This window comes from Chinchilla lanigera, unplaced genomic scaffold, assembly GCF_000276665.1.
Source record: "Chinchilla lanigera isolate Chin_1 unplaced genomic scaffold, ChiLan1.0 scaffold00116, whole genome shotgun sequence".
In the NCBI taxonomy this organism is placed as follows: Eukaryota; Metazoa; Chordata; class Mammalia; order Rodentia; family Chinchillidae; genus Chinchilla; species Chinchilla lanigera.
In genome coordinates this window covers 2,388,920-2,406,236 of record NW_004955517.1, presented here as the reverse complement: position 1 = coordinate 2,406,236, position 17,317 = coordinate 2,388,920, and the positions used below count along the sequence as shown (strand labels likewise).

Below are 17,317 nucleotides of genomic sequence, written 5' to 3'. Positions count from 1 at the left end.
AGAAGGGTTCTGCTTGCACCGACATAATTTGCAGAGCGCCCCCACCACACTACACCAGGAGGATTTATGAGACGCACCCTCAAACCACAACTGCCTGTCCCCACAAATAAAATCAAAAACATCTCCAGAATGCCACCCGTGATCAGGCGCTGTCCATAGGGAGACCTCAGTTGTGCAACCCCCCAAACTATTTCCACAGCCTTTAAGGTTTCCTACGTCCTCTCTAGATTTGTCGTCACCTCTAATTTCATGTTGACTGTACAACTCTGCCTGATAATATATTTAATACAGCAATATTTCATACTGTTTCCCAATCCCAGACATTCTGCTCGGCCATCCACCTGCTTAGTCACATTAAGCCCTCACAGTGGCCATCTGAAGGGTGTGTCATCACTGTTTGCTAACGAGGAAACTGAGGCACGTTACATGTGCCCACATCCCCTCAGCTGGTGAGAGGCAGAAGCAGGGTGTGAGCCCACCTGGCTTGAGCGAAAGCTCATATCCCCACTGATGTACCTAAATTGCTGGAAATACTCTCTTGACATCTACAAAAGCCAATACCTCATCCGTGTCTGTGTCCTGTATATTAAATGATAGCTGGATGTCTACCGAGATTCGTCCCCAACCTTGCGTCTTGTGATTCTGATCCATATGCCCAAAGTGGATTAATGGAATTCGGTGTTAATGTAGTTTACTTCTATAAAACTCTCATACACTTTTCATCAAGTAAGTGGTGTGATTTTCAGACAACTGTCCCATGTATTTTTTGGGTTCCTATTAATATACTTTTCTCTCCTGTTCACTTCCATTGACAAATGACCACTGAGTATGCACCTTGTACCATGCATGGTCCTGGTTCTGAAATTGCAGAAAAAATTAAAATTGCCCTAAATTAAATTCAGTGTTTTCCAAAATATTCAGGTTTAAATTCAATGTTTTCAAAAAATATTCTCATGGACTCTTAAGTATTTAATATGAGTAAAAAGATAAGGGAAGGAGAAGGAAAAGGAGAAAGAGGAAGGAAAAGAAAGAGGAACGGAAAGGAAGAAATTAAAAATTATGATCAAGAAATAAACTCAAGGAATACTTCCCAGCATTTTGTCTTTCTAATGCACACTCTGAATCACCAAGAGAGAGACCATATTTCCTAATACAATTGACTACAGAAACTCTTTTTCTACTGCATATCTACAAAATTTGCCTCTCATGAAATGAACCTTTAATATATTGGTTTAGTGAGCTTTTCCTAGTCTAAAGCAAAGGTGCCCCAACTGATGAGTCACAGGAAGTGCTATTTTTACTGATACTCTGACCAGTTTTCAAAAGAATAACTGACAAAAGTTACAGACACTCCTGCCCATGTGGTCTCCTAACTAATAAGAGAGTACCAACACAGACATATTAAGCACGTTATCCTTGGCGATTAGGTAAAAATAGCTGTGCTGTGTTGGTGGAAAGGGGCATCGAGGTGCTCAATGCTTTGGAAAATCTTAGATGGGCCCCTGGGCTTCTGGGTAAGTGTGGCCAAATCAACCCCTAATCAACCACCCTGGACCAGGTGTTAAGATGCACCAGTAGCCAGGCAATGGGGCTGGGATGCTCAATAATATTGTACATGAGGTCATACGCTCTGTATTGCTTCTGCAATGATTTCTCCCCAGGGTACACAGCAAATCCAAAGTTAATCCTTTCAGATTTGAAGAACAACAGATCACTGAACACTGCGTTATTGGCTTGAAGCACTCCTGTTCTTTCTCTCAAGCTAGAGGAGAGCAATCAAGGAAGTCTCTGACTCAGCACCTGAGCTGGGCAGGTGTGGAGAGTAGAGAGAGGGTAATATTTAATTTCATGCAACCCTCGTAAGGGTACAATTAGAGATGGCTCTTCAAGCAAAGTTTCTACCACGGGCTTCATCGCTTTCTTCCCAAGACTACAATCTTAGGATTGGCTCAATAAAAGCAAACTGGAAAAATAAGATAAAATGTTTATAGCCATGTGTAAAGAAAGCAGCCCAGTCGTTTAATAGATTTTACTTGCATTTGGAAATAAAGATACTAACTATTGTTGTGCAGTAGCACAGCTTTTTTTCCAAACAGTATCTTGCTGAGGAGCCCCATGTATAAAACAGACCGGGAGGACTAGCTGGGCGCTCACTGGTCCCTTCCTGCTGGTCTCCAGCTTTCACCCAGAGCCCAGCCCCACCTGTATAGCCCAGGCCACATCTTCTAGGAACTCCAGGTTTCGCAGAAGCAGTTTTAAGTCCTGCACTGTAGAAGAAGGAAACCTTTTGCTACTCTGCCTGCCACATCTGCACAACATTTACTGTGCAGAATTAAGGAACTGGGATTAGTCTGCATTCTTCCACAGGACATCTTACACTCCTAGAAATGCTCGTCTAGGATTTGTGCATAACACCCAGGCAGGGTTTATGCACAAATTTTACTAGGGCTACAACTTCAGTTTTTTACTCAATTTTTACTCAATTTTACTAGGGCTACAACTTCAGTTTTACGTTTGTATGCTTTAAAATGCTACCCTATATCTCACTGAGGAAGACCTCAGTAAGGACCTAGAAATTGTTCCAATGATTATAAAGTCATATGCTTTGGAAGAAGTTGGGTTACAGAGATACTAATGATGTAAATCATCAAAAAGTTGTTTTCTCATAAGACTTCGCATGCCAAAGATTTTATCATAATCCTAGATATAAAGTAGAAATATTCAGCAGCTTTTAACTATTCAGTTTATTGTAAACACAAGGGAGACAATACGCTCAAATGCCAAATTACTTGAACAGAAATAATTATTTAGTAACTGACAGGTTAAAGGAAGTGACTTAAATATCAGACAAATATTTCAGGTTGTAGGATAACCTCAGCTAGGAAATTCTAGATAGTTAATGAAATACTCAAGTGCTGCTTCTAATACATGTGCCAGAACTGTGTTAGCTCCTTTACATTATCGTATGCATGTACTTCTGAATCCTACCAGAAAGAACATCATTTTACCACAGAAATGAAATAGTTACCACCTGACTTTCCTTTTGATTTGTGATCAAAATCAGCAAGTAGTGTTGAGCTAGCTTCTCCTCTATCATAATGTGCTACCTCGGTCGGAAACTTGCTTGGTAATTGGGAGGAAGGTGGGCCTGGACTGTTTGTAGCACTTCCTTTCACTGTGTGAAGTAGGGTTTTTTGTTTGAACTTGCTTGATAGAGCTGTAGAGACCCTGCCAGAGAACAGTCAATACTTCGAACTAACACTTAATGAACAAGACAGGTCACAGTTGTGCATTTAAGGATCTATGGGAACAGAATTAGAAACAATCAGTTAATAAATTGTAGCATATCTGTGAAATCTGCTAGGCAACCATTACAATTCATTTACTCAAATCAGTGTAAAGATATGAGATATTCCTCATAGACCACAAGACCAGTCATATTTTACCCACCATGTGATAAGGTGGATTTGCATAACTTTACGCTAGTTGGCCGGAGCAGATGCTACTGCCACCCAAGCGTCCAATCCCCACCCTCCAAGCCCACCCTTCTGAGTGCAAGTCAAGGCCCTGTTCCCTCTGCTGTAGCCACGGGAACTTGTCTGGCCAATAGGCAGGACAGGCGAGAAGTGCAGGGAAGTTTGTGTCTACTAGAGCAGCCCTCCTTCGGTGACAAATATGAGCTGGAAGACAGCTCAGCCTGAGGTAGTGCAGCTCTCCTGTATGTCCCCGCCCATCTCTCAGAGGTGCCCAGCAGGACAGCTCCACTAGCCAAGGAAACCTGATCATTACCACAGCTTTTATAACCTCCTTCCCTTCTCCTGCCTCACTTTGCTCTATTAGTGTTAGGATGGTTCCTCCAAAAATGAGTTGCACTCAAGTCTTGATCTCAGGTTCTGCTTCTAACGCACTGGTGTTGCTTGGGAAGACTGCCATCCCCAAAGGTGGCAGCTGGCTGAGGGATGGGTGCATCAGTCAGTCGAGCAGATCCTTGCTTACTCATACTCTGTAATCATGTAATATAGTGTTGTTCCTGCAAAAACAGAAACAAAATCAAACCCAAGAAACAGCCTAGCTGTGTGTTGCTAAGAAAGCCTGCTTATCATCACTGTTCCTCCCCTCTGTATCAAAGACAGTATCATTTATTTCATAGTGCTGTTATGAGTTTTAAATGACACACATAGGCAAAGTGCTTTAATAAAAATGCCCTAGCATTCCATAAGTTTTCTTTTGATATATTGCTTGCATAAGCAAGTAAGTGTAATTAAGCTACAGAGCTAAAAAGGTAATTATTCTAATTAATTGGCAAAATTAATCTTGAGAAACAAATGACCCTTTAGAGCCATATTTTACCCAGCAACAGAATTTCCTCGACCCTCTCTCCACCTCCGTGGGAAACGAAGCGGTGCGCCCATTTAGCCGTCCCATATTAACCTGCTTCTACATCTTCGAAGTTTAGTTTGGTTGCCCTGGTGGCATTCCCATTGTCAAGCCCATTGTTCTATAAGTCTCGTTAAGCCTATTGGAGGATGCACCCCTCCCAAAGTGGCAGAGTGTAGAGCTGTGGTGGCACTAGCACAGTCGTTAGGAGCTGTCTGTCCTGGGCTGCCCACAGGAGGGGAAGTGCTCACTGGGGCCGCTCCACTGGCGGCTGGTGGAATTGCACTGTCCTCCCTGCGATTCTGGCATTTTCTCTGTTGTTCCCTTGCTCCTCTCTGGCTCACTGGGACAGATGAAAGCAAACACCAGCAACAGTAGGATTGGGGCCTGCTCTAACCAGAGGGGCGAGGCAGAGTCCTGTCCCCTACAAGTCATCCCTGAGGGCAGTCATGATGGACCTTTTTTCTTACCCGTAGAGCCAGTTTGGGGGACATAAAGCTGTGAGGGGTGCGATGATTATATCCGATGTTCAGGAAATCACACTTAATCATTCATTTATTGTTCTCATTACCAAAAACACTTCACTCCTTTTGGCTAAAATTTCAGAACCCATGTAACTACGGTTTTTCATTTTAATATGGTGCTTTAAACTAAATTCTGAGTATGGCGGGAGTTAGTGGCTCTGTAGAGCTGTATGTAGGAGATTTGGAAGTGCAGTGGTCAAAGGGCGGAAGGCAAACCCCAGTTTCAGAGCCAAGCTCGGCCACCTAGAGGATGCGAGAGGTACTGCATCCAGCCTGACAGCACCACCAGGCCGAATGCTGGGCTGCTAAGCTGCCAGGCCTCAGTTCTCTTATTATAAAAAAGAAATAATAAATAAATAAATTAATTAATTAAATTTAAAAAATAATAGTTTCTTCCACGTAGTCTGCAGAGATCATTACATTAGATAATACAAGCTAATTGTGTAGAACAGAGCCTGGCAAATAACAAGTGTCCCCTGAATGGTGTGCTTGTGTAGCTGTTGTTATCACTGGAGTCTAGCTTAGGCAGTGAGCGCCAGGATTCAGCTGTACATCAAGTAGAAGGAGGCCAGCCCTCGTTAAAAATGAAGGGCGGCGTTACCATCTGTACAGGATGTTTTCAGGGCATCACAGAAAGTGATACACGTATGCATAATGGCTGTTGGCATGGAAGGAGATTAAATTTTAACAATTCGCAAATGACAAATTAATGTTCATCTCCACCTCGGTTGTCCCCATGCGATCTCTCTAAAGGCTAGATTGGAACAGTTTTGTGGCAACATTTCCCTGAAAGGAACACGGCAGTGGGAATCAGATAGCATGGAAGCCTTGTTACCAGCTTTCCCCAAAACACCCCCACACAAGGACTTCATGCGCATAGTTGTCTTGGCCGGTGACCCCCGGAGCCACTGTGAGGAATGGCGATGTGAGACAGGAAAGGGAAGAAGACTGCTGAGGGTGGGCTCATGTGCAAGTTACCGCTGGGGCACCTGAGGATCCGGATAACTGGGAGATGCGTCTCCAGAGTACTGTAAGACCAGTGATGATGCTGAGGTTATTATCCAACTGCTCCTGCTGTTACTGGTCAAAAATCTGTGGATCTTAACTCTCTGATACTGGATGCAGACCAAGCACTAGCCCATAGGTCATGAAATCCTTCAGGCAAAGATCATGGGTGTTGGCAATAGAAAGCTACCCCTGTGGACAGAAATGGCAAGAACCAAAGATATGGGAGGGCAGGGACAGCCTCTAGTACCTTGGGGAGACTTTTAGGCCATTTTGCCTGGCTATGTGAATGACACTATCCACATCCCTTACTCATCTCTCAATAAGTATTTACTGAGCACCCTTCAGTGTACACAAGTCCCGAACTGTATGGTATACACTGGTCGGTAAAATAGACATGGTCCATTCCCTCATGAAATTTACAATTACCTGGGGACAGGGGGAAGTCAAAAACCAAGTAAGAAGTATAAAATAAAATGTACATATAAACATAGGTATACCTTTGATTTCTATTGCGATTTCCATGAAGAAAATGATCTCTGTGAAGAGGTGTGAAATAACTGTTGGTGGGGGTAGAGGAGTCCGGAGGGCCTGCTGTGGAGGGCATTAACCAGACCAGATGAGAGAGGGAGGAATGTTCCAGACAAAGGGAACCGCAAGTTGTCAAGGGAGATAAATGAGATGGCAAGCCAGCAGGGAGGAGATCCCGGACGTTGACACAAGTCTTGAGAGGAAGCTGAGAAGGTTAATGGAAAAGTGGGGAGCTGGGCTAGTTTGGATGAGCTGACTGAAGGGAATGCTGCCTCTGAAATGACATTTGAGGGTAGACCCGAAAGAGCTAAGCAAGAGTCACCCCCAAGAACTCTGAGGGATGTGTCCCAGTGGAAGTGAAGAGGGGCAGAGGCCTGCCGTCCAGCATGGGGAGAGTGGGGCTGGCATGGCAGCTGCTGTCTGCTGAATTGGCACAAGGACAGGGATGGCAACAGACGAAGCTGAAGAAGGAGGCAGGGCAAGACCAGGTGGGATCTTAGCAATAACTCTCAAGCTCTTAGCAGAGTGATATGATAGGCTTTCTGCAGACATTGTTGGGGGTTCTACACAGAGGAGCCATGCAATCTTTATTGTAAAAGACCCAGCTGTGGAAGTGGACAGATGAAGGGTCATACAGCAGAGATGAAGTTGAGCAGGACAAGAAGGTAGCTGTGGGCATCCGGAGAAAAAATAGCGAGTCCCCGCCCCTCTCGGATGCGACCTTGCATCCACACCCCAGTCTTGCTTGCCCGCTTTTCCCCTCCCCTTTGCTGGTGAGTGTGTGCTATTGTTCAGATCGAAAATGTCCCCCCAGAGTCTCAGGTGCTCAGGGATGGAGCTTTTGAGAGGGGATCACAGGGGATCCACCGATGAGTTCCTAGCTGTATGCGCCATCAGCAGGTGGGGCCTGCTTGGAGGAGGTGGGTCACTGGGCATGACCTGGGAAGGCCTGGCTCCCCTCTGTCTGCTTCCTGGCTGCCCTGGGTGAGCAGCTTGCTCTGCCGTGCTTCCATCAGGCCATTCCTGCTGTAAGCCGCTAACCTTGCGCTGAAAGCATCAGCCAACTAAACCTTTGTCCTGCACACTGTGCATGCTGGGTATTTGGTCTCAGCCCCAGGACAAATGACAAATACAGTGTGGGTAGCATTAGCCCACAAGGGGAGCCCTTGCAGTATTTGAAGTTCTTGCTCCTGGTGCGGGTTCATGCGTACCCCTGAGGCCTCACACCTTCAGCACCTCATGCCAGCGTCAGGCTGGGTGGTGAGAACACAGGCGGGTGGTAGCCGACTTGACTTGAGTGCTGAATGCGCGCGAATCCCGCAGCCGTGTCTGTGGTGCCTTGCTGAGGACCGCAAGCACGAAGAAACTTACGGCATGGAAAAGGATCCGCTTCATGGAATATGGCTTTTAACAAGTCTTTGGTGGTGACGGTCCATTCAAGGAAGGAACTGTCACGCCAGAGGGTTCAATGGAAAAGCTAGTGCAGGTCACAGGGTCATGATCAGAAAGATGATCACAAGACAACCCAGAGTCTAGTCACTGTGGGAAGATGCTGCCAGGACTAGAGCAAGGCTTGGCCCCGTGAGGTCCTGTCGTCAAATCCAGCCCGCCCACTGACTTTTTATACGGCTCATAAGCTGAGGATGGTTTTCACATTTTGAAATGATGGTACTTTAAGTAACATGTAAGTACCCAGCAAATAGCCTCAATTTTGCTCCTAACCTATAAAGGCTAAAATACTTAATATCTGCCCTAAAAAGAAGAAACATTTTACTGGCCCATGGCAAGGGGCATAGAAAAAGGTGATGGTCTCTGTCTTAGTTACTTTTTTCTCGCTGCTGAGACAAAATACCCAACGCCCAAAATGAAGGAAGGAAAGGTCTATTTAGCTTACAGTTTGTGGAGGTTTCAGTCCATACTTGGCTGGCTCCGAGGCAGAAGGTAGCAAAGCAACAAGAGCAAAGGGGGGAATGGCAGCCGAACAGCAAAGCAGCCAGAGCAAAACCGGAGGAATGGCGGCAAGCAGCTTCTTTCCCTGCCTTACTTTGTAAACAGGCTACCCCCACCTAAGGGGCGTGTAGCTCTCACATAATCTCCATGCTCTCCTCTTCCACAGGCTCAGGATGTATACAAAGTAAGCACCCTGGCTTCCTGCTGAGTCACTTAGCCAAACCTCTAGATTCCCCAAGTTGACACAATGTATCAACCATAACAGTCTCACCGCTCACGAACAGGCTGGGCCCTTTCTCAAAGAAGCTGAGACCAGGAAAAGAGGGAGGAGGAGGGACCAGGGCAGGGGTTAGCCCTCTGTGTGAACTCTCCCCTGAGCACCAGGAGCTGGAGAAGTCATCTGGTTCTCCCTCACTCCAGCCCTCCCCTTGCCCTCCGGAGCATGCCCCTGGCCGACCTTGGACACCAGCCATCAAGGAGGAGCAGCCTCATGCAGACGCAGAGCAGACAGAGGAACACCAGAGTTCAACCTGGGCCAGGAAGCCTGGTAGTGCCCCGCCAGGGCTGCGGCAGAGAAAGCAAAAGAAGGCGTACAAACTCAGTGAAATTACTTTATACAAGTTCTTTATTTCAGGCTCATAGGCCTTGCTCTGAGGCTCGCCCTATTTAGGTAACATCTGAACAGGTTTTTAAGGACCAGGATTGGGGCACTTATTGAAAATGGTTGCAGGTTATGTAATCAAAGGTGTTGTTCCTGTTGGGCCCCATAGGGAGGTGACCAACAACAGAGATTAAGTCAGTTTGGGCAGAGCGGACTCTTGATGTCGTTCTCGGTCTCACTGTGTGTAGTTTTGCAGAGCAGGCATAGGGCATGCAGCGGGAAGAGCCTCATCAGCTGGGAAGCGTCACACCCTGGGGGAACACAGATGTGACTTCTTGGAAAGCTGCAGAAAGGGCTTCTAGTTCTCCCTTAAATCTGTGCCTCTTTTCATTCCTGGAATAAGAGGAAAGAGAGTAAGAAAGAAATGGCGACATAGATAGAGACAGAGAAAGAGACAGAGAGGGAAGGAGGAGAGGAAGGGGAGGAGGAGGAGGAGAGGGAAGAGGAAGAAGAGGAAGAGGAGAAGAAGGAAGAGCAGGAGGAGGGGAGGAAGATGGGAGAGGAAAGGGAGGGAGACTTGGAGGGGTCCAGAAAAGGACAAAGGAAGTTAGCCTCAGAGATGACATCGGAATAACAAAAGAAACCATCATGAGGACATCGGTTTGTTTTATGTACCCCCTCCACTGAAAACATTAGGTGTTCCATCCTTGTTCCCATTAACCTCCACCTCCGATCCAGGCCTATCCCTGCGTCCTCATTGGCTACACCTCATGCAATGCATCTTCAGAGGTCCAGCTGCTCCGAACTGAGTGGTGGAGGTCCATGTACCTCCATCTCCGGCCCCATTAAACCCTAACTGAAGAGCATTTTGTGACCGTCCAGGGGCCAAGGGTAAATGGAAGAGGAAGTCCATGTTTAAGCTGACTTTCGTGCTGGTGCTCAAAGGTCAGAATCCAGACTTCAAAGCATTAGGGCTGGGGCACCTGGAACAACTCCATGGCGGGGATTCACACTCTTATTTCCTCCCTCAGGACCCCAAAGTGAGAACCTAGATGACCTGGACTGAAGAGTCATTCTAGCGTGAGGCTCGGGAGGTTCCTACCTACACCCTTTCCTTCAGAAAGCTTGTTAGAAATGGAGATTGCAGGTCCTACCCATACCTGCCTAGTCAGCGTCACTGCAGGCTGGCAAAGCTCAGGCTTGGCATTTTACTAAACAGCCAAGCGCACCTAGAGGCACAGCCAGCAGAGAGCAGCCCAGGGAGAGCTCTGCAGAGCTTCAGCCTGCAACAGCTGGATGTCTTGTGTGTCAATATTACTAGGTTTAAAAAAAACATTTGGTATTACACTTTGATTTGAGATACCACTTGCCATTTGTATTATACTTAACAGACAAAACAGCAAAAGAAAATATGTGAATAAGCGAGAGGAAGTTTCTGTTTCGTGTCATTTCACAATCATCTCTTGTGGCACCTGTTACCTCAGAATGAAGCAAACATAAACTTGACAAGGAAGCGAGTGGTGATTGAGTCGTCATAGCACTGATGGAGAAACTGCAGCAATTCCACACCTCCTCCACGCCCCAGAGCACTGTCTTCAGCCAGCTGGGGGGAAGTGAGGGCGGAAACAGAAGGAGTGGGTGTTGGTCCCTCTATGCGGTGCACGTGTCCTGGTGTGCTGTGAAGATCCCATCACGGGCACAATTAACAATTGAGGGTGCTCATTGTCCTCTTCACTGTCACAACTCTGTAGCAGCCAGGGCCGGTTTATTTTTCCTTCTCTTTTCACAGATGAGCACACAGAGACTTAACCTCTGAGTCCACATCACTAGTAAAGGCCAGACTTAGAAATTACTCAAGTTGGGGCTGGGGATTTAGCTCAGCGGCAAAGCGCCTGCCTGGCAAATGCAAGGTCGTGAGTTCGGTTCCCGGTACCGGAGAAAAACCAAAAAAAAAAAAAAAAAAAAAAAGAAATTACTCAAGTCTTTGCCTCCCATGGGCATCTCTATGGAGCTGTTTTCCACCATGCCAAACTCCTTCCACAGCATAGAGAATGCTCAAGATGAACATGCCAGTGAAGGCAGTCATCATCACTATCATTGTCAAAGAGAGACATCACTGTAGCTTTTCCATGCATGAGGAGCTACACCAAGCACTTCTGTACCTTATAGCCTTTCCACTGCCGACATACCTACAGGTGGCTACTCTGAACTACACCTCCTTGGGTGAGGAAACGGAGGCTCGCTGAGTTGAACAACTTGCCCAAGGTCACATGGCCGATATAAGCATAAGACCACTCCAGAGACGGTGCTGCTCACCGCCATGCTGTACTGGCAGCCCTGAATCCCTGGAGCTGACGAATCCCTATCTTCACAGGGACACCTTCCTCACTCCCAGGTTCATAGCTCACTCCCCAGTGATGGGTTTTCTGCCCTAGTAAAAACTCTGCTAAGTCATCATGGTGGCTAGCCAGTATGGCACAAGCCATTGGAGGCCATGTGCCAAGCCCCGCCTTCCTTCCTCTGGTCCAGTCACAACTTTTTATTTCCCTTTTACAACATCCTGTTTCCATTTTTACCCTGCCTCCTGCCCAATCACTATTTGCCGTATCATGCAGACCAGCCTTAAGCTCCACCTCCAGCCTGGCCCTATATAGCCATTGCATTCCCAGCCAGACTCTCAGAAGCTCCACCTCCCTCCTTCCTACTGTGGTCTTCTCTGTGCCCATAATAAGACATTTTTTACTCTGTTCTGTTTATACTTGTGCCAAAAGCCCAACACCCAGCAGGCAAGGGAGGCAGGCCAGGAGGGACTCACAGAATGGGTCAGGGAGTTCTGCTCCTTGGAACTCAGAATTACTGCCATGTATTTTCCTGTTGACTTCCTCAGTCCATGAAGAAAACCATGAATAAAATTCATGAAGTCCATGAATAAACCATGAAGCAAAGAAAAATTCCAGGCTAAAAACAAAATGATTAGCCTTTTTGCCTTTTGGCCACTAGGTACACTTTTTGAAGTAAATGAGGTATTGTGGATATACTTTATACAACTTCATATATTTCAGTTTGAAAGATAATATACCAACGCGGCAGCTGTAATTGAAGACTGGGGGTTAAGGAGTTATACAAATTTATAAGAATGAAGTTATGGCCATGGGCCTAGTGCTTTCTACAGCAGATTCTCAGGTCCCTGGCACAGGGGTGGATTGTGCAGGGAAGACACTGAATTGAGAGGTCTGAGACACTAATCAAGGAGCTGAGCGTCTTTGATTACAACGAAGGATTGATAGTTATAATACCTCGGCACCACTGAATGCTGCAACAGCAGAGATAAGCGACAAGTACAGAGAGCCGGGTTCCAAGACAGAGCTCAGTCGGCCAGGTATACTTGGTAGGCTTTGGCCATCTTTGCACATAGCTGTGACCTGTGCTCAACCATCTCTAGGAACCTGTCTCTCTTACTAGAGGCTTTTTTTTTTGCCTTTCTTTTACTGTCTTGCATTCTGGCATCTAAAGCCATTACATTTTCTGTTGCTCCTTACCAGATCTTACAATGTAGTTTTATTAGAAAAAGTAGCAATTTTCTTTCATTCTAAAAATCCCTTCAGCAAAACTATGGAGATGTTCAAAAGACCAGTGGCTGCCAGGGATTGTGAGTGGGTGAGACGGGGTGAATAAACAGAACAGAAAGGATTTTTAAGGTGATGCAAACACAGTACTCGGACAGCAGACAGGCCCATGCCCACAGAATACACAGCACGCAAAGCAAGCCCTAGTGTCAGCACGGATCACGGTGACACATCGGAGTCAGCCAGCCCTGGACAGCTGGATGCAGGCTCTGGGGGAGGGTGCTGAGGAGGAGGAGGCCTCTGCGTGTGCTGGGGGAGGGGCACCACCAGAGCTCTCTGGACCTTCCTCTCAATTCTGCTGTGAACTTAAATCTGCTCAAAAAACGAACTTTTTTGTTCTTTCCTTTTTTCCTTTTTTTTTGTATCTTGAGATGGGTTCTCACGTGTCTTTCAGGCTGGTCTCAAACGTTCAATCCTGCCTGCGCTTCCCGAGGGCTGGGATTGCAGGTGTGAGCCACCACACCTGGAAAAATAGTTTTTTTCCAACAAGTCTCAGACAGAACTGGATTAAGCAGGATATCAGAATCGTGTTTAATGACCTCCTCAGAGGGAGCCACTAGGAAGCGTCCTGTGGCTGCTGTCTGCTTTCGTGTTTTGCAGCTCTGGGTGTCATGCCCAGGGTCCTGCAGGCGCCACGGCAGAGCTCTGCCCCCGCGCGCCTGCGCCGCTGCCCCCGCGACTCACTGGGAAGAGTTCCACGTGGAGCATTGCAGACTTTTTCTTTCTCTTTTTTTTATTTTAAAGAGAATAAAAAATAAGAAGAAAAAATCAAAGCGACTCAGAATTTGAAAACAAGATGATAGGAAATTAGCAATGGTTGTTTCATGGCATATTGTTACCTTCCAACTAGCTGTTCAGAGTAGCAGATACAGGCCTCCAACATGATCGAACAATTAAACATTAACTGTGCCTTTCAATAAACCAATAGAAATTCGTGGTACAATTATCTTAGCAGTTTTCAATATATATATATATTTTCTCCTTCCTTCTTTCTCTTGTTTCCTTTCCCCCAATCCAGTTCTTTCCTTCTGAGCACTTTCTTTCCTTTTCACAATATCGATTGCACCTTTCACATTTTGATGTGGTACTTTTATACAATGGAGTATAACTCAGGTATAAAGAAAGATAAACTCAAGGTATTTTATAGGTAGATCATGCAACAAGAGACCATACTTATAAGTGAAATAAATCAGACTCATTTTATGCAAATTGATTATAGTGTAAATACTATTTTTCAAATAAATTTTAAAAACATTTTAAATACATTTCACATCAGCCCTATGAGTTTCCCAGTGGGTTCTGGGTCCACCAGACTTGTAGGCAAGAGCAGAGGGAATTCAGATCCAGCTGCTCACAGCCTATTGTGCTACACAAATGCACAGGAGAACTCTTGAGAGCTCATACGCATGACAGTTTAACAAACTCTTCTGATCCTATACATTAGTTCAGGTGGAGTCTACGTTGCCTGCACTTCTTTGCTTTGCAGACGAAACGCAGGTGTTGCTTTCGCTTCTTTTCTTTAATTTGGACTCCTCTCACGTGTACATTTATAGACCATGGAGGGAACAACAGCACTGGGGCAAACTCAACCTTCAAGGTCAGCTTTGGGGACATGGGCTGGAAGGTGTCAAGCTGACAAAGCTGAACCAGCAGGGGCTTTGGTCATCTCTGCACATGGGGCTTTTCATCTGTGGCCTCATCTAAGCAGTTTTCTACAGGCTAAAGGGATCCATCGGGGCCTGAAATGCAACTGGTAATTACTGACTCTTGAGGGGACTCGTGTGCTGTTTAAAAGCACTCACTGAAGGAGAATCTTCTGAAGCTTCTGCCACGTAAGCCACAGAATGGGGCCCTGGGGGAACTGCAGTCTCTTATTTTTCTTCATCTTAAAGCTATAGAAGGAATAAATGCCAATTTTAATACAAGAGAACAAATACAATACTCAAACAGTACAAATATATTAAGTCAAAAGCAAAAGCTACTCAGACCACCACCTCAGTTCTGTTTCCTGCTGTTCGCTCCAAAGTCTCCTAGATGTGTTTCAACCTGATGCTCACAGACACACATATGATTAGGGTTCACTGAAATATACATGGGAGAATCCCACTGTAAATGTTTTTAAACAGGTGGGAGGAAGCTCTTGGCTTACACATCCGGGAGGTTTAGGGCTCACTGAAGGATGGCTGGATGCAGCGGCTCCAGGGTTTGCTCCTCTCACAGTCTCATCTCTTGTGTGAGGCACAGCCGCCTGCTGTGTGTCAGCCTCCACCTCCTCACTCCGGGGCTTGCTTGAGGTGTTGGGGAAGATAGACATCTACGGCCATGGACTCACTCCTGATTTGGAGAAAAGTAATAATACCACTCCCAACATAACACAGTAAAAAGAGAAGTGTAGGTCCTAGTCCCCAAGACCTGTAAGCAGTTGACTAATTGGCAAAGGAGAATTAAGATTGCTGATGGATTTAAGATTTTTAATCAACTGACCTTAAATAGAGAGGTTATCCTGCATTATGTAGGTGAGATTGAGGTGATCTACGGCCCCTGAAAGTCAAAGAAGGAAGGAGAAGGGTCATGGGGAGAGGAAAATGAGACTTGCAGTCCAGGGCAGTGAGCTGCGGTGGGAGAACTGAACTGGTTGCTGCTGAAGGTGGAGGACGGGTCCAGGAGCCTGGAGTGTGGGTCGCCTTTGGGAGCCGGGCGCAGCGAGGGAATGTATTTGCGATGTACTTTGTCTGTCCAACATGGTTAATGTTAGGGAAAGTACAGTAAAAGTTTTAGTTGTGGATTGAATACTGGCCCCATAAAGATGTGTCTGAGACCCAATCCTAGGCCTTCTACCCCTAAGAGGCCTGATGCCTGCCCTCTGGGCCCTCTGATGATACTCTGGATTCCCAGGGTGTTTAAGAGGGATCATGGGGTGGGAGCTGGGTAGTCCTCTCAGGCTTTCCCCGGGAACATCTGGGATGCAGGTTTCATGTTTTTCCTGTTGCACAGGTTACTGTTGTCAGTAATTCTGAGGTCCCACGGTTTCAGGCTTTGGTACCACGGTGACGGGATGATGGTGCGTTTCAATACTTACAAAGCATCGCTGCATGCGGTCATGATCCGGGGTCCTGGGAACGATGAGGCTTTGCTGCTCTTTCCATTTCTGCTAGGGTCATCATTTCCCCTGCATCGACCTTCTCAGCTTGTGCTTCCTGCCTTCGGTCCTCAAGCTTGCTCTGAAACTAAGAGAGATGAGGCTTTGCACTAAATTTCTCACTTGGCCACTCTTGCTCCTGCCCCTCTGTTGCTTGCAGGTCCCTACTATCTAAAGGCCCCTCGTGCTCTGCACTGTAAGCCTCTCACTCTTCTCAGCGTCCCTCTCACTCTCCTCAGTTAGATCATCTCTGAGGCAGCTGAACATGCTGGGTCCCGCCCCACGTTCTGTGGGATTGCTGCAGCTGTTATCTGGAAGCCTCGCATCACCGTGACCAGCGTCTTCTCCTTCACTCCTTTCTCCCTCCCAGTAAGCTAGACATGGAAATAGAATTACATGGAAAAAAAATGGGGCAGGGGATATACCTTAGCAGCATAAATACCTGCCTGGCAAGTCCAAAGTTTTCAGTTCGATGTCCAGTACCACAAAAAAAAAGTTGGGGGAGAAGTGAAATGTAGCTCAGTAGTTGCCCTTCAGTTTCCCGTTGATGGAAGGCTTCCTCATCCCTGCACAGGCATCCTCAAGGGCAGAGAAAGAAAGCATAGAACCTCCTCTAGGTTCTGCACCCTCTCAGGGTACCTTTGACGTTCCCATAATGGTTGCTAATCATTCACATTCAAAAAAACACAGCTTGCAACTGGAATGGAACATATCAACTCAGACACTTTGGGGAGAGCCCAGGCATCTGTGACAAAGAGTGATCACTACAGCCAGAAAAGAAAACCATCAGGAAGTAAAATCCCATCATTTTAGCCCATCTGAGCAGTCACTGGGGAAGTGTGTGGAAGACAAGAACAGAGGGTGGGAAGGTGAGAGGAAGAGAACAGACAAAAAGCACTGCCAAAAAGGGTGACCTCAGTCAGGTCAGGTCACTCTTTATGTGTGTGTGTGTGCGTGTGTATGTGTGTGTGTGTGTTTGTATGAGTGACAACAGCTCTCTCTGGCCAACCAGAATTCTCACATACCCATGGGTCCTTCCAAGGCTGTCATCTGGTGCTTAGGGGGTCTTGGTTTATAGATCATCAAAGCTGACCCTGCTGACCCATTGGCCTAGCCTGAAAACTGGGTAGAGGATCCCATTTGCAGGAATGGTCCTCCTGACCTGCTATTCTGCAGGCACGTAGGTGTTGAAAATGAGGGCATGGCCTTTGACCTGGACAGTTCAGGCTCCATTTGTGGCTACTATCCTTTGCTGCATGACCTTGAGCAGGGGGCTTTTTCTCAGAGCTCCCGTTTCCCAGGACGATCAGAGTTCCCCCTTCTGCAGGTTCGTGTGAGTGAAGGTGGGCTCAGTCTGTGCATGTGGGAAACGTGGGCCGTGGCCCGCATACCCGCAGCAGTCGGCAGCCAGTGCTGGGTAACCTGAGTGCTCAGAGGCTTCGGGAACTCACCCAAGGGTGGCCGCCCTGGGGCCATGATGCCAAGCGAGGTGTGGTGAAGTGAAAGAGTGAGCACTGGGGGTCTCTGTCCAATGGAACTTGTGGAGAGCAGCTGAGCTAGTGAT

At 46.7% G+C, this 17,317-nt stretch overlaps 1 protein-coding gene and 1 long non-coding RNA gene across 2 annotated transcripts in view; one reads left to right on the top strand and one right to left on the bottom strand.

The window, feature by feature from the left end:
* Positions 1–17,317, top strand: part of Synpr (synaptoporin) — a 181,192-nt gene that overhangs the window by 36,035 nt on the left and 127,840 nt on the right. The gene's annotated exons all lie outside the window — the stretch shown is intronic.
* Positions 14,554–17,302, bottom strand: LOC102023515. The gene is made up of 3 exons (XR_264549.2): positions 15,694–17,302; positions 15,099–15,155; positions 14,554–14,948 (listed from the first exon to the last, which is right to left on the bottom strand). It is a non-coding gene; the product is annotated as an uncharacterized LOC102023515 (long non-coding RNA).